Source organism: Diabrotica undecimpunctata, chromosome 8, assembly GCF_040954645.1.
Source record: "Diabrotica undecimpunctata isolate CICGRU chromosome 8, icDiaUnde3, whole genome shotgun sequence".
Taxonomy (NCBI): Eukaryota; Metazoa; Arthropoda; class Insecta; order Coleoptera; family Chrysomelidae; genus Diabrotica; species Diabrotica undecimpunctata.
Genome location: NC_092810.1, coordinates 1,224,938 through 1,250,060, shown reverse-complemented (window position 1 = coordinate 1,250,060; position 25,123 = coordinate 1,224,938). Strand labels below are relative to the sequence as shown.

Below are 25,123 nucleotides of genomic sequence, written 5' to 3'. Positions count from 1 at the left end.
TAGGAATGAAAATGAAATAATTGAGAAGGAAAGCGATGAGGAACCATTTCATGCAGACTCTGATACTGACCCAGATTACATTCCGACAGAAGACAAAAACATCCCTAAAGTAATAATTGAACCTAATAAGAATATAACTGAAGCAACCACAAATAGAAAGAGAAGAAGCAGAGGCAATATAGAAAGAGTAAGTAGGAAAAGAATTAGAGACGTTAGTAAGTGGGCGGATGAAAAATCTAAAACAAGTCTAAACCTGGGACTTGAACATGAAAATCGAAAAGGTATTCAAATTAAAGGAAGACAGGTGGGTGCACCATGCGCAAACACATGTAGACTAAAATGTGCTACCAAAATAGCTAAAGAAGATAGAGACCTTTTTTTCAATGAATTTTGGAAGTTAAAAGATCATACGAGAAAGTGGGATTTTATTGCTCGTCATGTGAGACAGGTTGCCAAAAAACAAGTAACTATTACTGCAGAACAACGGTCTCGAAGAAATTACTCTCGAGAATATTACTTCTACATTCGCAATGAAAAACAACGTGTTTGAAAAACTATGTTTTTGGAAACCCTTAACGTTTCAGACACTTGGATCACTACAGCATTAAGGAAACTGAAAGATGGTGGATCATTAGAGGAAGATAAACGTGGAAAGCACACCAACAGACCACATAAACTATCACCAGAACTTATAGACAACGTAAAAAATCACATAAATCAGTTTCCTGTAGTACCTTCCCATTATACCCGTAAGAATACGATGAAGATGTACCTTGAAGAAGGGCTAACTATCCAGAAAATGTACCGATTGTACAACGAGCATTGCGAAAAAAATAACATCACTACAGCTGCCACGTCACGCCAGTATAGAGATATTTTCAATGAACAGTTCAATATTGGGTTCTTTAAACCAAAAAAGGACCAGTGTACTGTTTGTTCTGTTTTTAATATGGCTAGTGATGCTGAAAAAGCAAAATTGCTCGAACAATATGAGTCCCATATGAAAAACAAAGAAGTTATCAGAAACTTAAAAGACATAGACAAACAGCTTGCACTAGATGATAAGAGCTTGTGTGTGGCTTGCTTTGACCTTCAAAAGGTTTTAGCTACCCCTTTGTCTAACGTAAGTGATTTTTACTACAAAAGCAAATACTCTACATATAACTTTACAGTTTATGATGTTGGAAATAATCAGGGTTACTGCTATGTATGGCACGAGCAGGTGGCTAAAAAAGGTCCTAATGAAATTGCCAGTTGCCTCTGGAAATTTGTAGATCTCAAGGCACAACAAAGTGTTAAAACGATAATATTCTACTCAGACAACTGTGGGGGACAAAATAGGAATCGTTTTGTGTTTTCGATGTTTGCTTTTGCTGGTGCTCATTTTCATATTGATATTGTTCACAGATTTCTGGAAAAAGGCCACACTCAGAACGAGGGTGACAGTATGCATGCTGTTATCGAAAATGCAAAGAAAAGGCAATCGGTTGTATATGTGCCAGAACAGTGGGTTACATTAATTAGAATGGCTAAAACTACAGGAAGAGTTTATGATGTTACGGAAATGTCCCAAGATAATTTTTTTAATTTTAAAAAACTGACTGATACCGAGAATTGGAAACTTGACAACGAAAAGAAATCAATAAAAGTTAGCAAAATACGAGAAATAAAATTTTCGCACGAACACCAAAATTCTATAATGTTTAAATACGAATTCGATGGTTTTAGAGGTTGTGACATAAAATTAAATCGAAAATGCAGAGGACGGCCTTCCACTACTATCAAATTTCCACCGAAACTGTATGATGCACCATTACCAATTGAAGAAAAAAAGCTAAAAGGATTACTGTGGCTGTGTAATACCGGCAAAATACCCACAATGTACCATGGATTTTATAAAAATCTTAATTCAAAGAGTTATGTACCTCCTAAAGTCGAGCTCGAAGTTGATTCAGTTGAGAGCGAAGAAGAGTCGGATGAGGAAAATTGAATTAAAATATAAAACTGCAAATTATATCAGTAGCTTCTTCAAAATGTAGCATTTTATATAAATAAAGTTAAGAAACAAATAATTCTGGTATTTATTACTTTAAAAATATCTCCATCGAAAACTATAGTAACTCATTCAAAAGTCACTTATGACCATTTCTGTCTTAAATCTGTTTTACCCTTGTAAGATTATTATTAAAAGTATCACTTAATGCTATAAAAACATCCATTTAATTGATTAATGAATTTTGGTAACAGTGTAAATACATTTTTATAATTATCTCAATTACATAAAAAATGAGTTACTACAGTCTTCGTTGGACCAGTCGAAGTATAACCGTTCAAAAGATACGAGGGGGGAAACAGACTTTTGACTAGCACTGTATATAAACTTACTGAGCTACTTTTTTCTTCCTGGTGGCCTTGATCGGAAATGGTTGGTAGGTTTTAAAAAGCCCATTGAGTTAGTCGTATGAGCTTCATGAAGAAGTCTCTATCTTCTCACGAAGATATCGCTGTCATAGTTTCCTTCTTCTGCAACAAAAAGTACAAATTAATATTGAGAACAAAAATTTGGATTAAAATTGTTTAAATATCACAATTAGATACGTTTACACTAGTCCAAAATAATGAAGATCCTTATAACAATACGAATAACTTTTTAATCAAATGCTATCGCACAGACAGATCATTAGCGCCAAATCTAAGCAACTTACACTACATTAACCAATTTTATGCTGACTTAAATCATAAAATGCATAAATACCGAAAACTTATGATGTTTTCACTTCAGAAATCATTCGAATGATTATTATATTTGCAGCTCACGATCGGTGCGTCGTAGGAAAAAATTTGGATAACAATAACGTTAATTGTGTATTCAGTTTGTAAACTAAAAAAATTTAATGTTCAAATAAAACTCGTCAAACAAATCATCATGCAGTTTAACATCTTTTTTACAGTCTGTGAAATCCCAAAATGACCTTAAGTACTAAACGATTTGATGTGTTTTATTTAAATGTAATTATTGTGATATTTGCACAGATTGTTAATTACTTATTTAACAGTCTGAGATTATCGATATATAAATATTGATATTGCATGCAAGTCGGAAATTCGACGAAGTTGGATATTTACTTTTGTCGATTATGTATGTAACATACACACCGTCAAGGAGTCCAAAGAAACGTTGTTTGTATATTAAAAAGCACAAAAAATACTTAAAATTACGCGAAACCAGATATTTATGGACGTCAACAGACCCAAATGATCTCCAGATTTAAACCATATTGATTTTTTCGCAAAATAATTCACAATCTCATTTCTTCTCTCCCTCCTTTCATTTAACTTTAAATAAAGGGTTAAAGACTATATGAGAGAGGCACTCTGCTGAAACAGCTATAGTAATAATAATTTATAAGAAGCTTTGAAGGTGGAAGTTTTGAAAACAAAAGTTTTCAGTGTCTTATTGTTAGATAAAATGAATTTCCATCAAGTAACGGTCTAATGGACAAGGATTTAGAACAAATGGTTGACAGAGTGGTAGAAGTCAGTGAAGAAAACGGACTGTCCCTAAACACAAAAAAGACACAATTTATGGTAATTACAAAAGCCCAACAGCGCCAAGAAAACATAATACATGGAGAAAAAATTAAAAAAGTTGAAAAATATAAATATCTGGGTACAATAATTAACGAAAATAATGAGTACACAGAAGAGATTAAGGCAAGAATAGGACAGGCAAGAAATTCTTTCAACAAACTGAAAAAAGTACTCTGCAGCAGGGACATTTCAATTTCTTTAAAGATAAGACTTCTGAGATGGTACGTGTTCTCCGTATTATTTTATGGGTTGGAGGATTGGACATTAAAGAAAGATGTTTCGGACAGATTAGAAGCCTTCGAGTTATTATTTCGTCTAATCCATCACTGATTTTTACTACATTCTTTAAGTTCTTTGACCTCATCCCTAAGATTATTTCCTTTGTTTTGCCATATCCTGACTCATCTCTTTTATTTCATTTTTTATCCTGCATTAGTTCTAACAATTTATTTTTTTTAGCCGTTGACCTTATCGTTCTCTTACTTTTTCGGAAAGCTTCCCCTTCCTTTCCACTTTTCTTCACTTTTTCGCCTTTTATGCCACTGGTCGTATGGAAAATAATCCGTTCACCTGCAGGAAAATGCTGGAAAACTGTTTTCAGTGGAAGATATTCAGCGAAAATTTCGGCTTTCTCTTTATGGTTTTTGCCCATGCGCCATCTTCAGTGCTGATTGGACGGTTGGAGAATTGTGGACGTTCTATTTGCCTGGTTGCTTTCCAGACTGAAAACTCGGTAGTTTCTTTAGAGAAAGATGTCTGAGATACGAATGTAGACCATTGTTTTGTGGTTATTTAATAACGCTTCTAACTACGTCGCTCTATTTAGATTGGTCTTGTCTTGTGGTGCTTTCGCCAGCTACCACCTACGTCTTAATATTCGTTTCTCAATAATTTGTTTGATTTCATCGGGTAGTTCATGAGTAGGGTAGTTTATTTCCTTGATTGTCATTGATTTCAATTTAGCTTCTTATATGGATTGGTTAAGGTATTCTGTGACATTGTCACAGTATTGTATGAAACAAACAGAAAGAAAAATTGGGAGAACAAAACAAGCGAGATCGAAGGATGGAAGTAACAAAACTAAGAAAAAAAGAGCAAAATTATCACAACCAAAGCAAAAATGGAAGATCAATAATAAAAATCTAGTACAACTCTTCCATTGAATTTAAAATACTTAACAAAATATAAAAGATTAAACTATTATTGATTTTTTTAAAGACGCAGACTGAATTATATAGCCCTTACTTTCGACAACTCAATTGTACACTTATAGTCGATCATTCTATTGAATAAACAACGACACTGTAATTTATTTTCTTTTCGAACACCTGTGCATAGACATAAAATCGATACAACACATTTGAGGCTTTAATAAAAACGTGTAATAATCGGTTGAGACGACAAAATCAACCTTGTAATCATGTTAAACAATAACGAAAACAACAGGAGCAAATAAGAACCACCTAAAAATAAATTTTTCTAATAAATAACGTAGATTGTCGTGCACAATGAATCATTTTTCGTTGTTGTAGAAAATTTAATACGACTACCAACGTCATTGATAAAATAAAGTGGAATATTGTGTAGATGTCTCGTAAAAAAATAGAAAGTTAGAAAAAAATCAATAGGATCAGATCTGGAGGTTTTGTAGGCTTATTTGTTAACATAAATGTTAGGTTTTAATGGAATATCTTCAAGAAAAAAAGAAAAAGATATAGATTAAATATAGGAACTGATAGTAAATGAGGTAAACTGAACAATAAAGGAACCAAATAACAGACTTGTCCATAGATGGAGTAATATCCAGGCTACTAATACGATTTTAGATAATTGACATCAACACATAGGCCTTGCTGATTATCTGATATTCCTTTTCTTGTTCGTAAGAAGAAAAACGTAGTAACCACGACATGATCGAGAACCAAATATATGAAGCTGATGCACTTGAAAATGTACCCAAGTTAAAGAGTCTGTTAGTAAACGACAAAAGAGAAGAGACGAAGAAACACAATAGATAAAACGCCCATGAAAGGTACCAGGACAGTGTCATAATTAAACTCACTGTTAAACACAAAAAATGTATCTAGGGCAGTCAAAATCTGAACCTAGAAAACATTGATTCGATCTACAGTAATGTTCCAAACAAAACGATCACACGAGACCTCAAAATGACAACTATCAACGAAGAAGTCACCAAACTCTGCCAACAATATAATCAGAAACTAACAGACCATCCCAATAATCTAGCCAAAAAAGTTTAATGACAGAACCAATCGGACGAAGGCTCAAACGAAAGACCTCAGCCGACTTGTTAACTGTAAATTAGTCGCAGGAACGCAATAGAATCTAGAAACAGAAGCCCAACCAAACCCTAAGACATAATTGACACTATTGCAGTGCCAAGAATACACAGGAAATTGTCAATGGACAAGACATTTTTTCTTTGTGGGTATTCAGCTAGGGTACTGTGAACACGATAAAATTAGAAATCATAGTCCCAGTGACTCCACCTCACCGTTAAGGAAAGTTTTGTAATTGTTGTAAAATTAAAGATTTTTGTGTAAAACCTGTTATTTTTATATGGATTTGGTCCCTATAGTAGAAACCCTCAATTTAGAAGAGTGATTTCATAGTTTAAACGCCGAATATCCTCAAATTTAAATGTACACAGCGGCCCTCGAAAACTGCCTGTTTTCTCGATTGCAATTTGCGTTTCCTCATAAGAAATTACAGAATATATAAAGTAGTATATTTATTTGTGCTTCTCTATAGTAGACTTGACCAGAAGTTGTCGTACAGTGTAGCCAATTCTTGTTCACAAGTAGTAATTATGGTCATACAAAACCTGTATTCTTCCACGCAGCGATTATTACTGTCATAAAAATACAAAAAAACATGATTTTTTCAATAGTAAAAATTAAGCACAAAATTGTAATAAAATAAATTTTATTTATATGTTCCGTTTCGTTACATATTTAAATTTATAAAATAAAAATCGATATTTTAAAACATTATTTTTCAATCGTTTGGCAATGTTGGAATTAGCGAGGAAATTCCGTTTTACAATTCGGACCCAGACATGCCGTAAAACTAGTTTTTATTATTTTTTCGCCGAAGAAATGGTTGATTGGCGTTTCTATGGGTAGTGCATTTTGTGAGTATATTCTATGTGATAAGTTTGTAAACTTATTGTTGTCAATACTGTATTGTAGTATTGATAAAACGTGTTATTGATAATAAGAGTGTTATAGTTTGTCGTTTTATAGTAAATTTTTAGTTATATTCTTAAACAGAATTGTTGAAATGTATATTATACTATATATCTGTGTATATACTATATAAGTATATATAGTATATACACAGATTATTGAAATACAATGGACGAAAAACCGAGTTGTTCCAAGAGAAGACAGCGAAATTCTGATGTTGATTCCAAAAATGAAAAGCCGCAAAAGAGACGGAAAATGTTAACGTCCGAAGAGAACGTAATGATACGAAACGTTTATTAAGGAATTGTCGGCAGAAAAATGGCATTAAATGTTAGTCAAGCGGTCGACATTTGTAGCAGTTTAACAAAAGTATCCGTTAGCTGTATTTATCGTGTACTTAAAAATACATCGGAAAATAAAAAGCAAGAAAAAGGTAAAACTAGAGGTAGGAAAAGCATTGTTTTCGATGACGAGACAAGGAATATTATACGTCGAAAAATTCATTCATTTTATTTTCGGAGTGAAATTCCAACACTGAAAAAAATTTCTCAAGAGCTCGAAAACGATGACTTTTTACCCAAGATATCTCGTAGGGTCTTAATCAGAACCATGGGCGAAATGAACTTTCGATATGTAAAACGCAACAGAAAAAGTATGCTATTAGAAAAAAATGAAATTATTCTGTGGAGAAGAAAATATTTAGAAGAAATACGAAAAATTCGCAGCACTGGACGCAAAATATATTATTTGGATGAAACCTGGATTAACGAAGGTCATACAGTTGGAAAAGTTTGGCAAGATTTAAATGTCAAAAGTAAACGCGAAGCATTTATAGAAGGCTGGTCTACAGGATTAAAAGCTCCATCAGGAAAGGGACGGCGTTTAATCATCACCCATATAGGAAGTGGTACAGGGTTCCTTGATGATGGTTTGCTTCAATTTAAGTCGAAAAAAACAGGTGATTATCATAAAGAAATGACTTCCGAAGTATTTGAGCGCTGGTTTAAGAGAATCTTACCAAAATTGGAATCTGGGTCTGTGGTTGTTATGGACAATGCGCCATATCATAGCCGCAGACTAGAACAATTACCGACGACGGCATGGCGGAAAGGGAGAATTCAAGAATGGCTTACAGAAAAGGGGATTGCATACGAATAATCAATGCTCAAAATTCAACTACTTGACATTGCACGGTTAAGGAAAAGTGAATATCTTAAATATGTTGTGGATGAAACTGCAAAAGATTATGGTGTCAAAGTTCTACGTCTACCATCTTATCATTGCGAACTTAATCCCATTGAACTTATCTGGGCGCAAGTGAAAGGAAAAGTAGCACGCAATAACAAAACGCTCAAATTAAACGAAGTTAAGGAACTTTTGATTCAAGCAATCCTCCATGTAACTCCAGAGAAATGGGCTAAATGTATAGGCCACATAATTAAAGAAGAATATCGTATGTGGGAACTTGACACTCATGTCAAAGTTTTACTAGAGCCAATTATAATTACACCAGGTGAAGATAATGACAGCGATAGCAGCACTGCATCTTCAGATTTAGACAGCGAATAATATTTTCTAATAGTTTAGTAGGAACATCAGCATAAAAAACCAAAAATAAAAAATAACGAGAAGAACATAGTAAGTGTGTATAGTGTTTGTGTTTAAATAGAATAGTACAATGTTTTGTTACATCCAAAATTATTTTTATTTTGTTTTTATAGAATTTTATTTTGTTTTATAGGATTTTATTTTGTTTTGTTTTATACTGTTTAAGTGTTTTGTTTATTTTATTTAATGGGACAATATGGCTCTTGGCGAACACCCATTTAAAAAAAAGTGACGCGCCACAAGACATACCTCTCGGGTGGTGTGGAAACTGTCTTAAAAATTGTTTTAAAAAAATTTCATTGTGTAACTCTTTAAGGACGGGTCACGTCAAAAGACGTTTTAGCGTAACTTCCGCGACAGCCTGGTGGCATCAGTAAGCTTTCTACAAAATTACTTGCTTTTTATAGCTTTTTGTTTGTGGCATTCTGTATTTTTAGGAGACTGTATGGAATAAGCCACAAAATATTTATTTATAGGTTTAATTTACTGATTTTTCGATCTCTATATAAAGACATCGTTTTCAAATATACAAGTGATAGTAATATTTATTTTTCTATGGCTTTTTGCTTGCCGTTCTGTATATTTAGAAATAATGTTGGGATGTTGGGAATAAGTAACAATATATTTAATTGAAATGTTTAATTTACTGACGTTTCGATCTCTATATAAAGAGATCGTTTTCAAATATACAAATGATAGCAATATTTATTTTTCTGTGGCTTTTTGCTTGTGGCATTCCGTATTTTTAGGGAGAATGTTGGAAATAAGCCACAACACATCTATTTACATGTTTATTTTACTGACGTTTCGATCTCTATTACAGAGACCGTTTTTAAAGTTAAAAAAAAAAAAGAAAATAATATAAGAATATATAAATATATAATAATAAACAAATAAAATAAATATAACTATAATTTATATCTTTGAAAACAGTCTTTGGATATAGAGATGGAAACTTCAGTAAAAACCTGCAGATAAATATATTGTGGCCTATTTTGAACAATAATATTTAAACAATATAATATAATTAACGTCGAAATAAAAGTGAGTGTACGCCACTGGATTTTCATACGTCTTTCCCCACTTCTACGCCTTCAAACGATGACTCACTCTCCCAAATAGTGAAATTAGAGTTTAGTACATCAAAAAAGTTAATCTATTAGACAATAATTTTGAAAGTACTATTTTAAGATGGTATAATGAGGAAGAATCTGACTTGTCTGATATAGAAGATGGATATGAAATTGTTTCAAATACCTAAATTATTTTTTAATTTATTTTTCAAAAAGGAGTCCATGGGACTACACATCACGCTCAATGTAACTGAAATTGCACCTCACCAGTTACAGCTTAATAATATTTATATTGTTAAATATTGTCAGACAACTTACTTATTATAATTATATTACAGATTTTAAATATATTGGAATGTTAATAAGGAGTTAATAAAAAATATATATCACAGTTTGTTTGTGATTCACGCCTATGCAGGTTTTTCGATCTACGTCATTATCGACTACACATGTTAAATGTCACAACAAACAAACTGAACAGCCTGGGTATTTTCTTCTAGACTAATTACGCGAAATCTCGAAATAACATAAATAAAAATCTTGCTAAGCTGAAGCTTATCGGAATTTCAGTTGTTTTTAATGATTTGCTCCTATTTTCCAATTATCGTTACTAAAAAAGGGAAAACAAAACGAGGCTCGTATCCAATTAGAGTTAATGATGACTCTAATGATATTATTCTTAGATACGAGGGATAGAAATTACAACATTGTATTTTGTTCAAAAGTTATTTGATCTGTTAGATTATTTTATTTGTTTTTTCTATTTGTAAGTCTATCTTTACACTATACTCGATTTAGAAATATATGATAGCACGTTTTGTGGCAGAAGATTATAACGGTATTGATACAAGACTGTTCAAAGCAAAAAAATACAAATATTTATATCTTCTTATGATAACGAAATCTTTATATCGATAAGGTGGTAATAGCAACAATGTAAATTCGTGTTCTTTTGCTACTTTATTCTAGAGCATTGTGTATGCATATTGATAACAAACACTATGTAACTCTCCATAATTGTCAGAATGTCTGATTAATGAACCTTTGTTGAGAGATATTGGTTCTATTGATTCAATAATAGTAGTATCCGATTCCAAAATAAAAAATATTCACATATTACATAGGTTTTCAGATTATTTGCATGATTATAAAATACATTCAATTATACAGGATGGCGCACCGAAAACGAAACAGATGCATTTACTGGCAGATGATTCCTTTTAAAAAAAAAACGCTTGGACCCGTCGATTTTGTTATCGAGGGGGAAACAAAATTGGCATAAAATCACATTAACATTTGCAGCCCCCTAAGCGGGGGTGGCACCATCCCTAAAATCTTAAATGGAAAGGGGGGTCGAATGATCCATCATTTAAAAGGTCTTTCAACTCCCTTTACAATGATGTAAAATTCATGTACTTCAATTCAGTAGTTTTGGAGATTTATTGATTTAAAGTTTAAATACATCATCGTAAGAGGAGATCAATACATAGCAGCAGTTGTTAAAAAATAAAGAATGAACTGACCTGTCAGCCGAGTAAATGTTGAAAATGACCACCATTACTTTATATGCAATAATAAAGATTTTGCTGAAAACGTTGGCGGACATTTTGCAATATTTGAGGAGTAATTTGATGGCACTCATTCACAATTCTTTGTCGTAAATCTTCTAAGGATGTTGGCTGAGTAGCATAGATTTTGCTTTTTAAGTAACCCCACAAAAAGAAATCCAAAGGTGATAAATCTGGCGATCTTGGGGGCCATTCAACGGCACCTCTTCTACCAATCCATTGACCTGGAAAGGTCTGATCTAAATAATGCCGAACTCTTAATGCGTAATGTGGTAGGGCACCATCCTGTTGGAACATCAACATATTCTCAACGTATCGACCATCATTCTGATTTTCAATTATATCTGTTAGCGCAGGATCTATGGCATTTTGCAGTAATTCCAAATACATTTCACCAGTCAAATTTCCAGGTAAGAAAAAAGGACCAACCAAATGATCGCCAAAAATGCCAGCCCAAACATTTAATTTTTGTGGCTGCTGTGTGTGTACCTTATGGTAAATTCTGGGATTAGAGTCCGACCAATATCGACAATTATGACGATTTACTTCGCCATTTAAAAAAAAGGAACATTCGTCGGAAAAGCAAATGTTAAATAAAAATTGTTCATCGTTTGTAATTCGTTCACTCATAACTTCACAAAATTCTAATCGCTTATCAAAATCGTCTTCATTAAGTTCTTGTACAAGGTGAATTTTATACGGATGAAAATTATGGGCCTTTAAAATCCGTTGGATAGTACGTCGACTAACACCACACGAAGTTTACAATTTGCGGGTACTTAATGTAGGATCTACAATAACTTGCCCTAAAACCCCCACTTCTGTTGCTTCGTTCCTTATAGGATTTTCAATATTACGTTTTTTATTTTCGACTGATCCAGTTTTCCGAAATTTAGCTACAAGTTCTAGAACATATTTTCGGTGCACATTATTGTTCTCATGTCGCTCATTAAAAATTTGTGCTGTTCTATTAGCGCACTGATTATTTCCGAAAAATATTTCAATAATTTCAACCCTTTCTGCCGTGGAATATACCATGGTTAATTTATGTATAAAGCAATAAATGATATTTTAACAACAAAGATTGGTCAAATCAATCGCAAACTAATGTACTATTTCCTATTTAAAATAAGTACGTGGCATTATCTACTTATCTTTCTTCAAGAAACAACTTTTTTGTCACAAAGGACACTTCAATTGCTATTTTTATTATTAATAAACCATGGGCGTAGTAAATAAAAGCATTTACTTATCAAGAAAATGCTTTTGCTCAAATTTCTTCTGAAAGAAGTACAAACTAATTTGATGTACCTATTAAAGTCTACTTTAAACTTTAAATCAATAAATCTCCAAAACTACTTAATTGAATACATGAATTTTACATCATTATAAAGGGAGTTGAAAGACCTTTCAAATAATGGATCATTCGACCCCCCTTTTCATTTAAGATTTTAGGGATGATGCCACCCCCGCTTAAGGGGCTGCAAATGTTAAAGTGATTTTATGCCAATTTTGTGTCCCCCTCGAAAACAAAATCGAAATTTCCGAGAGTTTTTTCAAAAAAGGAATCATCTGCCAGTAAATGCCTCTGTTTCATTTTCGGTGCGCCACACTGTATATAAAAACGCCTCAGAGTAAGTATACAAAATATCCAGAGTGTAGAAGGAAATTTTCGAAACTTTCAATAAATCTTCTATATAATAAATGGAATCTTCTTCTTCTTGTGCCACTCCTATCGGAGATTGGAAATCATCAAGGCTATCCTGACCTTAAATAGAATATTGATTTTAAATGTAATTCACTCATAAACCATTCCATCCTTAGGAGTAAAAATTGATGCAACACCAGGACGATTAAATCAAATTAGATTTTCTTTAAGACGATCGGGAATCTTTTTCGGACAATGTTCAGAAATTTGCGGAGCAAATCATAGATTTATACCTAGAAAGAATTTCTCCTAAATATTTTTCTAAATGAATTATTAAAATAATTGAAATTTCATTAGATGGCTGAAAGTAAGCAATTCGTGATACTTCTTGGATATGTTTTTCTAGGCACCTACTATAGTTTATTTTTATGAACGAGAGAGTAATTAGCATAATTTTAACTGGTAGCTCCGACCACTCCATGGGCGTGCTCAAGATTAATTGAAAAATTACTTTGAATAATTGTAAAAAATAAATGAATTATTTCAGTGTTATAAAGTGTTATGTGTATGTAAACAAAACTGACCTCTTTTATCACACACTATATTAGAACTGACTGGCCTACATTAAAAAGGGTTTTAAAAAATTCACATTTTTTTTAATTTTTAAAAATTACAAAAGAGAAAAAGAGTTTTTAAAACCGTCTAAGGTATGTTAAATAGATGAATAAAAATATTAATATAAAACTTACAGCTACTTGTTACAAATCCAAATCAGATTCAGAAGATGAACTTTCAGAACCAAGATTTATAATAACTGGCTCGATCATTTTATCAGTAATGTTGTCCAGCTTCCACATTTTTTCCTCTTCTTTAATAGTGTGATTTACTGCCTTTTCCCAGTTTTCAGGTTTTACATTATTTACGACCTCCAAAAACAACTGTTTAACATCATGAATTTTAAAAGTGGTATTTTTTCTTGAAACTTCACTCTTTATCTGTGCCCATACCAGTTCAATCGGGTTTAATTCACAATGATATGGTGGGGATCTAAGTACTGTCATTCCACGATTTTTGGCAATTTCATCAATTTCGTATTTTTTAAATTTTTCTTTATGAAGGGCACACAACGAATAAAGTTCCTTTCTTATAGATCCGGGATGGTACGTAATATTTTTTGAACTCAGCCAATTCTGCAAGTCTTTTTTTAACCACTTGGTTGTGGGCAGTCCTTCTATAAGTCTGGAGTGATAACTTGCATTATCCATTACTATTACACAGTTCTTAGGAAGAAGATCTATCATTTGTTCGAACCATTCTTGAAAGACATCAGCGTTCATGTCTTCATGGTAGTCACCGGTACGAATTGATTCAAAAGTTAATAAACCACCTTCAACAAAACCGTCTGAACTGCCAATGTGTACTATTATCACCCTGCGTCCCTTTCCTGATGGTGGGTTTAAACCAGTAGATAAGTTATTTACAAAAGCGTGCCTTTGACTTGTATCAGTTTCATCCTGCCAAAATTTATTTGGTGTATGACCCTCGTTGATCCATGTTTCATCAAGATAAAATATTTTTCTTTTTTGGTTTCTCATTTCCTTTATGGTTCTTAGAAAATGTCTTCTCCATATGACAATATCGCTTCTTTCTAATAAAATAGACTTTCTGGGATTCTTTTTCCAGCGGAAGCCTATTTCTTTTAAAAGTTTCCATAACGTACTTCGACTCATTTCTGGGTAATCCTTATCATCTCGAACTGAGACAAGAACTTTATCCAATGTTGGAAATTCTTGTCTAAAGAAGAATTCATGCACTTTCCGTCGAAGTCCTTCTTTAAAATGATATTCTATTTGAAATTTTGGTTTCCCTGGAGCATTACGTGGCATTTGAAAACTACCACATTTCTCTTCTTTAATAACTCTGTAAATCGTAGATTTCCCAACACCAAGTGTACTGCTAACTAACTCAACGGTCTCATCAACACTTTCACATAAACGTTTGTCTGTAAATGATTTAAAACAAATATTAATGTTTTTTCATTAACTGTTAGAGAACCAATTTTTCGGCGTTTACACGGCACTTCCAAATTTTCCATAACACTAGTATACACAATAAACTGCACCTTGCAACTGAAGTACATACTTTTAGTGAACTGTTAAGAATTTTGAATACGCCACTTGGACCTTCCTATATACAAAACGGAAAAACCCACTATCACATTTTCTGTGAAATAAGTTTAGAAGGTAATTATCTAGTCAATTACTGTCGTAGATTCCTGGAATTAAAGAATTAAATGTTTGATTGTTGAAACCCTTACTTCGTGGAATGCACTCATTTCAGATAAAATAAAACGTTTTATTTTATCTAAAGAATTAAACTTTATTTTGCAAATAGGCAAAGAATTAAACTTCATTTTGCAAATAGATAAAATAAAACGTTTTATTTTATCTAAAGAATTAAACTTTATTTTGCAAATAGGTAGGTACTTATTAAACTTTTATTGGTTATATATAACCAATAAAATAAACATCTTACATTTCTTGCAAATTCATTAGTACCTGTTAACCTCCATCACTCCGACACTGGCAACCTTATTTAGGGATTAGTAACCCTCACAACTATTGTATTCTATTCTGCTCCAACCTTTATACCTGGTGGTCATAATCAATTTAAAATTGTTTTCCTATATACTTCTGTAAACTTGTTGACAAATATCTGTTTTTCATTGAGTCACCCGTATCAACAGTTTAGGGATTTGCATACATAATTTATTGTTTTATTACTCTCTCATACATAAAAATACACTATAGGTAGGAATAAATAATTCTGTATTCTTGATAAGAAGTTTAAATGGAGATAATAGAAATGGGTTCTTACAACGAGATTCTGATTATAAAGTAAAGCCATTTTTAAGAAGCAAAAGTGAGGTTAAATACGTAAAAACAACGTGTTGTATGGAGCTATACAAACCTTCCAAAAATCTTATTCTTGACGAAAACATTGTTAATAATTGGAAAACATTTAACCAGAGCTACGACATATTTACGACGACATCTGTTGTCATAATTATGTTATGAATTAAGTAATTCTAAACTAAATTGAACTGAAGGCTGCAATCCTACTGAACTTCCTGGGAGAAGAGGACCTAGAACTATTTAATGAATTTAATTTGAGTGATGGGAATGTAAAAAAGCCCGAAGAAATAATTAAGGCTTTTGATGATTATGTAAATCCAAGAAGAAATGTAAAATTTGAGAAATACATGTTCCATAAGAGAGACCAGAAAGAAAATGAAACCGAAATGAAAATGAGACTGAATAACTGCAAAGGGGTTGTATTTTTGCAATTTTTTAACTTTGTAATATTTTCCAACTTGTATTTTTTTCTAAATAAATAAATTTTTCCCAACCGCAGAGGCTCCATTGATGGTTATATATATAATGGCTATACACCCCAGGATGGGGTTAAACCGCGAATGCTTTCTAGATCCTATTTCTTGAGTGGATCAGTCTCTTTTGTTTATCTTATCTTCTTGACAATATCCCTCCATTTTTTCCTGTCTCTAGGTCTTCCTCTCCATTCTCTGACTCCTGGCCTTTGGAGGTCTTCTTCAACTTCTTGCAGCCACTTTGATCTCGGTCTTCCTTTTCTCTTTCTTCCTCCTGGATTCCATTCTATCATTGCGTATGTCACTGCTTCATCGCCTGCTCGCCAAATGTGACCTAACCATCTAACTCTGCATTGCTTTATTTTAGTTACGATGTCTTCCTTAAGTTCTTCCTTAATCTCTGCATTTGTTCTGCTTCTATATTCATTTTGCTCTGTTCTGATTTGTCCTAGTATGATTCTCACAATCTTTCTCTCTGCTATTCTTAAGTCTTCTTCATCTTTTTTAACCATCGTCATTGTTTCTCCTGCATATAATAATATTGGCCTAATTATGGTGTTCTAAATGCTCATCTTAGTTTTCTTAGTCGGTGTTTTGCTTTTAAGTAATCTTTTGTTTGCAAAATAAGCTTTATTCGCTTTTAATATTTTTTCTTTTATTTCGGATTTCCTTATTGTAACTCCTATTCTATTCTACTTCTTCAAACTCAGAACTTCCTATTTTTATTTTTTCTTTCATTGGTTTTTTCCCTAATCTTAATATTTTTGTCTTTTCTTGATTTAATCTTAGCCCCATTACCTCCCCTTTCTCTCTTATTTTTTCTAGCATTTTTTTCATTATTTTTCTGTTCTTTGCAATAATAGCAATATCGTCTGCATATGCAATTATTTGACCACCTTTTGTTCTGAGATTTCCTTTATTTATATTTCGTAGTACATATTCTAATGCTAGATTAAATAGCGTTGTTGATACGGCCTCTCCTTGTTCCATCCCTTTATTTATACTGAATTCCTCTGTCTCTCCTCTTTGTGTCTTTATGCTTATTTTTGTAGTTCTCCTTGTCATTTCTATTAATTTTCTGAGTTTATGTGGAACTTTTAATTTTTTAAGTACTATCATTAATCCGTTCCTTTTAATTGAATCAAATGCCTGTTTGAAGTCTATGAATAACATTTCCAATTCTAATTTATACTCGTTTGCTTTTTCCATTATTTGTTTTATTGTGTGTATTGCATCTATTGTAGATCTTCCTTCTGTGAATCCACATTGGTACTGTCCTACTGTCTTCTTTGTGATCTTTGATAACCTCTTTTATTATTGATGTCAATATTTGATATGTTGTATTTAGTAACGTTATTCCTCTATAATTTTCACAGATTTGTTGGTCTCCCTTTTTATGTACTGTTATGATCTGCCCTACCTCCCAATCCCCTGGCATTTTCTCTTCTTTCCATATATTTTTCAATAGTGCCAGTATTTTTCCTCTTAGTTCCCTTCCTCCCCATTGATGGTTAGTCGCGAATTAATGCGTAATCCTTCCCATTGTTGAATTGACCTGTAAATCTCAAATATCGCTACTCACGAGGCCAAAACTGGGCGATTTTCAGGTCAGAGAGGTCAATTCTTCACGGGGTGCCACATAACGCCGTCTATACTCTGAGAGCCTTCCTGCTAAGGCTATGATCCGATTCCAGTCCACCTTTAGACTCTAAAGCTAATTTTACTAATGGACCAATTGGTGTTTTTATTATAATATAAGAATAGCTAGAATAGTCTTTATTAAGACTAGACGCAATCAACTACAGAAAATACATACCCAAAAGGATCCTTCACCTTCGACGGCCGAATCACTCTACAGAGTCTACGAGACCGAAGTCCTCTTGTAGCAAATACGCTTTAAACACTTGCTCTTGTCGAGTGATACAGAATTATTTGTCTCCTTTTATTACCGACCTTTAAATACTTTAAAAACCTACACCCTCGTAGTTTTGACCACCCGACCGTTATATTCACAAAATACTTGAGCCGTCAAATTAACATCACTCACTTGCCGAATAAAATTTGTAATCATGGGTTGACAACAATAATTCTTTTATTACGTCTACACCAAAGTTGAATCTGTCGTTTGAACAGGAAGTAGGATATGATGACGACTAGTTAACTTGAACGACCAATTGATAAAAGGATTTTTGATATTATATCTGGACATAAGTTTTATCTATACGTAGGGGCACGTGTGGAAATATAGCTAAGTAAATTAATAAAAAAAATGGAAAATCATTTTATATACTTAACAATAAAATACTGAAAACTTTTGTTTTCAAAACTTCCACAAAATTTATCTTATCAGTACAGCGGTTTCGGTAGAGTGCCTTTCTCAAGTGAAAGACTTGAGGAAATATTCCTCAAATCTCTTCTTCTTCTTCTTCCTACTTTATAAATAGGCTTAATGCCTGTTTTACTTCGGTTTTTAGCCTCAATTGACGTTGTCTGACCATCTTTTCCTCGGTCGTCCCAATGATCTTCTTCCATTTGGCGATTTGTCTCTTGCTATTCGTACTATTCTATTTTCTGTCATTCTTTCGATGTGTTGATTCCATTCCGCTTTTCTTCTTTTGGACCACGTGTTTATTTCCTCTATACCACATCTCGGTCGTATTTCCTCACTTCTTACTCTGTCTCTTAGAGTTTGGTTTGTTATTTTTCGTAAGACTTTCATTTCTGTTGTTTCCAGTGGTCTTTGTGTTTTCGCCGTATCTGCTCTTGTTTCCGCTGTGTACGTCATTATCGGTCTTATTGTTGATTTACATATCCTGGTTTTCGTTTCCGTTGTGAGGTATTTGTTTTTCCAGATTATATTGTTGAGACATTCTGCTGCTCTGTTTGCCATGTTCACTTGTTTTTGTACTTCTTCTTCCACTTTTCCGTAGCTTGACAGTTTTATTCCCAAGTATTCAGTTTCCATCACTTGTTCTAATATTTTGTTTTTTGTTATTTACGACTAGTTTACATCGTCTCGATTCCGCTGATATTACTATCGTTTTAGTTTTCTTTGTTGAGATCTCCATGTTGTATATGAGCGCCGTATCTTCGAATTCTTTAATTAATCTTTGTAGGTAATCTTCATTTTCGGCTGTTATTATGGCGTCGTCGGCGTAGCATATTATCCTTATTTCCTTTTCTCCCATTCTATATCCTCTTCTTTTTTGAACTTTCTTTATGATTTCATCCATTATCATATTAAATATTAATGGGCTCAGCGAATCTCCTTGTCTAATGCCCGTTTCATATTTGATAGGTTGCGATAGTTTTCCTTTACATCTTTACATCTATGTTATTTTTATATTATATTCTCAATGGTTTTTACTATATCCAGTTATACTCCCTTTTCATATAATAAATGTATCGCGTCCCGAATTCTCACTCTATCAAACGCTTTCTTCAAACATATATGCTGGTTTGTTGTATTCCAGCGACTTTTCTTTTATTTGTCTTATTACAAAAACTGCATCCGTGCATGACCTTCCTGTCCGAAATCCTTGCTGTTCCTCTTGCAGAGATATCCGTTTGTTTATTTTTGTCGCTATTATTCTTGTTGTCAATTTGAGTGTTGTATTTAATAGATTTATTGCTCGATAATTATTGGGGTCTTTCTTATCTCCTTTTTTGAAGAACATCACCATGATCGCTCTGCTCCATTCATGTGGTATTCTGTTCGTGGTGATTATTTTATTAATAAGAAGTTGCAGTTGTTGTAAAAGGTGATCACCTCCATATTTTAAGAGTTCATTTGGTATTTGATCTTCTCCTGGTGACTTTCTGTTTTTTAATTTGTTTATTCCTTCTTTAGAATGGGGAAAATTTAAAAATGCGATGATAAAAACAGCTAAATCAATATGTGGAACCACAAGAAATAACAACAGAGGAAAACGAGCATCTTGGTGGAACGATGAAGTGAAAAGAGAAATAAAAGAAAAGAAGAAATTATGGAAAGAATACATCCAAGACAAAACACAACAAAAATATGAAAATTATAAGAGACAAAGAACAAAAGTTAAAGAGATAGTTAAGAAAGAGAAAAAGAAAAGTTGGGAAAAATTCGGGGAAAAAATGGAAAACAGCACAGAAAACGTAAAATTATTTTACAGAACACTGAAAAACCTAAGAAGCAACAAAGAAACGAAACTGAAACAAATAATGAACAAGGAAGGAACAATAATAAACGACGATAAGACAATAATGGAAAGATGGAGGGAACATTTTCAGCTGATACTGAATGGAAATCAAGCGAATACAATGGAGAAGGAAAGCCACAACAGGAGAGTATCCATGAGAAATACGGAAAATACAGAAACTATAGAAAAAGAAGAACTGGAAGAAGCAATAAGAAAGATAAAGATTAGAAAAGCACCAGGAAGCGATGAAGTAGCACCAGAAATGATGAAATATATAGGAGTAAAAGCAAAAGAAAAATTGTTATACATATATAACCTAATATGGAAGAGAAAAGCAATACCCAGAGAATGGACAAATGCAGTAATTATACCTATATACAAGAAAGGAAACACAAGAGACTGTAGGAACTATAGAGGTATATCACTACTATGTGTAGCAGCAAAAGTATACGAAACCATAATAGAAAGGAAAATTAGAAAAGAAATAGAACATAAATTAGAGGATGTACAAAGTGGATTCAGGAAAGGACACAACACACAAGACCATATATTCACCATGCAACAAGTAATAGAAAAAGCCTTAAAGAAAAATAAAGAAATACATCTGAGCTTTATAGACATGGAAAAAGCATTCGACTCAGTCAAAAGTAAAGATATATGGGAAAGCCTAAAGAAGAAACAAGTAAGTGAAGAACTGATAGAAGCAACAAAGAGTATATACATGAAAACAACAAATACAGTAAGAATGTTAAATATACAGTCAGAACCATTTGAAACAACCCAAGGAGTTAGACAAGGAGGAAGTCTCAGCCCAGTACTATTCATAAATGTAATAGATGAGATAGTGAAAGAATGTAAGAAAACATTCAAGCAATACTGCATCGGTTGGAACAGAATGCAAATGATAAATGCTGAGATGTGTATATTTGCAGACGACATAGTATTAATTGCGGAAACTGCAGAAAAACTGAAATACAACTTAGAGAAATGGAACCTAGAAGCAAGCAAATACAACTTAAACGTAAACAAAGAGAAGACTCAAATAATGAAAATATCAAGGAAACAAGGGACGGAAGATCAAATAGAAGTAATGATAGACCAACAAAAAATAATACAGACAAATTCATACAAATACTTAGGAACAGTAATCAACAACAAAGGAGACATCGAGGATGATCTTAACAACAGAATGGAAAACACAGGAAAACTATTCCAAGCACTAAATAGAGGATTCCTTAATAACAAAGAAATATCAACAAAGACCAAGATGACAATATACAAAACAATATATAGACCTACAGTGACATATGGAGCAGAAAATTGGATATTAAACAAAAGACATCAGAGCAGAATTCAGGCAGCAGAGATGAAATACCTCAGAAGAACGATAGGAGTAAAAAGAACTGATAGAATCAGAAATGAAGAAATAAGAGAAAGACTCAAAATCAAACCGATACTCGAGTCAATCAAAGAGAAAAAATTGGCATGGTTCGGACATCTAACCCGGATGGACAATAATAGACAAGTTAAAAGAGTGTGGGACGCCAAACCAATAGGGAAGAACAGAAGAGGAAGACCCATTAAAGAATGGAACAGTGACATCTCGCAGATACTACAGAGTAAGGGTAAGACTTGGCAGGAAGCAACACAGATGGCATCCAATAGGAAGGAATGGAGAAAGTTCGTTAAGAGCTAGGACACCTCAGAAGACTGTCAAATAGTGTAATGTAATGAATTGTATTTTAAACGGCCCAACACCGAAAGGTACAAATGGGTCTACTGATTAAGTAAAGTAAATATTCCTTCTTTCACATCGTTTTGGGTGATTTCGGTCTTTTCCTCAAATCTCCTATAAGAATAAATTGTTAGGGAAGCTTTAGAAGGACATTATGTTATGATAAGCAAGGTCAAATTTTACCTCAATACTTTTGTTTAATTAGTTAGGCCCGAGATTTATTGATATTATATAGTAATTCGTCTAATATTTCGTCACCATGCCCATGAAATCATGACGAATCCTCAAACGTTACTTAATTGTACCTATTAACAGTATTGTAAGAGTAAAAAATTATCAAACAAACCTTTCGCGTCGTTTGTCCTCTTCGTTATTAATTGATCGGCGATTGATTAAAGAGGTAAGCCCGCGGCAAGGTTAGGATGGGTAAATACTCGTTTGATTAGGCGTCTGCAAACGTTTCAATTTTCATTATCGCTTCTGTACGTGCAACGAAGAAATTAGGAAGTCAACAGAGACGTACTAGACTTATTAGACGTTTGAGGAGTCTCTACGATACGATTGAGCTTTTATCGATTTTTTATAACAAATTTCGAGTACACTACAACACAAAACAATCGAGTTGTGTCATAAAAACTCTGCTAATAACAGACAAGATCAAAGGTTAATGTATAAATCGATACCTAAGATAACAGATAGATTTTAAAGAAGACTGTTGTAGAGAACTTCCAACTTCCCTCCTGTTCAGTACATTGTAAATCAGTGTAGAACTTTCTATAGTTTACGTTTTCCAAATATTTGGTCAAGTGAAGAAAATCTTGTAACTTGGCAGCTTTGACCGGAGTGGACCATTGTACAAAGTTTCGGGGTGATTGTGGATAGTAACTTCCGGAGTTGTGATATTATGGGCTTTCTTTAAATTTCTTTTCGGGTTTCATTGAACTTTGCCTTCAAACAGAGAGCTTGCAAATAACCCAGAATGGGTATACTTGTGAAAAATAAATTGAGAGCTTTTTTCCTGATTTCCAACACTCGAATAGATCTCGTAGGCATTGGACATTTCTTGGGATACTTGTTGGAGAAATACTTAGTTCAATTCAGAAATTTGATCTTTCTCACATTCCACCACTTGGAACGGTTTCGGTTTAACTCTGTTGTTGGGGAGGAATTCTCTCCAATCATCTGGAGTTTCCGTATAAGAAAAAGAGGTTTAAATCTTTGTATGTAGGTATATTTAAAAAACCCTTAAAAGGGCTACATCAAAAAACACAAACGTTTTCGGAATAATAATTCCATCATCAGGGTAAAATCCTAAAATAAGTAAAAACCATTTAAAGTAAACGTAATTGGAATGTTGACTAAGGTTAAAAAAGCAAAATGGTTATACTTACAGGTTAACATGCCTGAGCCACCAAAATATTAGGGTAAAACATTTAAAAAAATTGAAGTTACCAAAAAATATACATGTTGTTATTAAAAATGAATAATGTTTAATATTTTATTAGATTTAACTTCAGGCAACATATAACCATTTAGCCTATAACCTATTCAGCAACTAATAAAATAAAGATAAAAAGGGGAGTCAGGCAAGGTGATACCATGTCACCAAAGCTGTTCATTACCGTTCTTGAGTATGCATTTAAAAGACTAACATGGCAACAGAAAGGAATATCCATCGATGGAGAAAGATTAAACCATCTACGTTTTGCGGACGATATCGTGCTTCTGTCAGATAATCTGGGAGAGATCAAAGACATGCTCCAAGAACTGAATTACATACTACAAGAAACTGGGCTAGAGATAAATTACGAGAAAACCAAAATGATGACCAATATGGTTCCCAGCGAAGAGATACAGATCAATAACAACAAGGTAGAATTAATCGATAAATACACATACTTGGGTCATGAAATCAGAATAACCAGAGACAACCAAACCTGCGAGCTAAATAGACGAATCACGTTGGGATGGGCGGCATATGGAAGGATGAGAGACATTTTTAAAACAAATACTCCAATTCACCTGAAAAGGAAGGCATTTAACCAATGCATCTTACCAGTCTTGACCTACGGAGCAGAGACCCTAACTTTAACGAAAGCTACTGCCGAAAAACTGAGGGTAACACAAAGGCGAATGGAGAGATCAATGCTGGGCCTGACCTTGAAAGATCGCGTGAGAAATGAGGAGATACGCCGACGAACTGGCGTAGACGATATTATACTGCGAATCAATAAACAAAAGTGGAGGTGGGCTGGACATGTTGCTAGAATGGAAGACGGAAGATGGACGAAGAGATTATTGGAGTGGAGACCAAGAGCCGACAAGCGAAGTCGAGGCAGACCACCCACCCGATGGACCGACGACCTAAGGAGAATAGAAACAAACTGGATTGCAGCAGCTAGAGATAGAGAGAACTGGAGACGTTTGGAGGAGGCCTATATCCAACAATGGATGTGAAAATGGGGCTGGATGATGATGAACATATAACCATGCCTCACGTGAGTACCAGCGTCCGGAGGGTAAACCTCTTCAAACGTACTTCAGCTGGTAACTGATTGACAAGATACCTATGAACGGTGTCGAAAACAGAATGTCAATACACCATGGAACAGTGTTAGTTATACATAATATTACTGCAGCCAAACGATTCAAAAGCTTTAGTGATGTTAAAAATGATAACAGCAATCCAAGTGTTGAGATTTCAAATGTTTTTGAATTATGGATATGAAGGATGTAAAATTACCGATGGAGGTAAAGGTCATGTTTAAGAGAATGACGTATGCCTAATGCATACGTCATTCTCTTAAACCTTCTCTTACCCCTTTTACCCGTAATGTACCAATTAATTGTAATGAAAGTTGTAAAAAAATAAAATACTATTCCTTGGAATTATGAAAACAATAAATGACCAAATGCTTTTAAAATTTTTTAAATAAAAACGTGTGGCTTCTATCGAAGTACATATATTTGTAAATTGAGAAATTTCTTTCCACGTCAAAAAACAAAAATATTTTTTTCTAAATCGATTTCTTAGCAAAAATTACCAACAAGAACGTCAGCTACTTCAGTAAGTTTCTGGAAACCATTGTTTTTTGAATTATTGTTTTAAATTTTTGAAAAATATATTT

General features: G+C 33.3%; 1 protein-coding gene across 4 annotated transcripts in view; it reads right to left on the bottom strand.

Moving 5' to 3' along the window:
* LOC140448697 (beta-1,4-glucuronyltransferase 1-like) overlaps positions 1-25,123 on the bottom strand; it is a 142,638-nt gene that overhangs the window by 9,426 nt on the left and 108,089 nt on the right. For 3 of the 4 annotated variants that reach the window (XM_072541807.1, XM_072541808.1, XM_072541806.1), the window contains exon 3: positions 2,386-2,523. The gene's annotated coding sequence lies outside the window, so the exon portion shown is untranslated. Of the gene's footprint in view, positions 1-2,385; positions 2,524-17,901; positions 18,139-25,123 lie in introns of those variants that run through there. The other variant, XM_072541809.1, reaches the window with a different exon arrangement.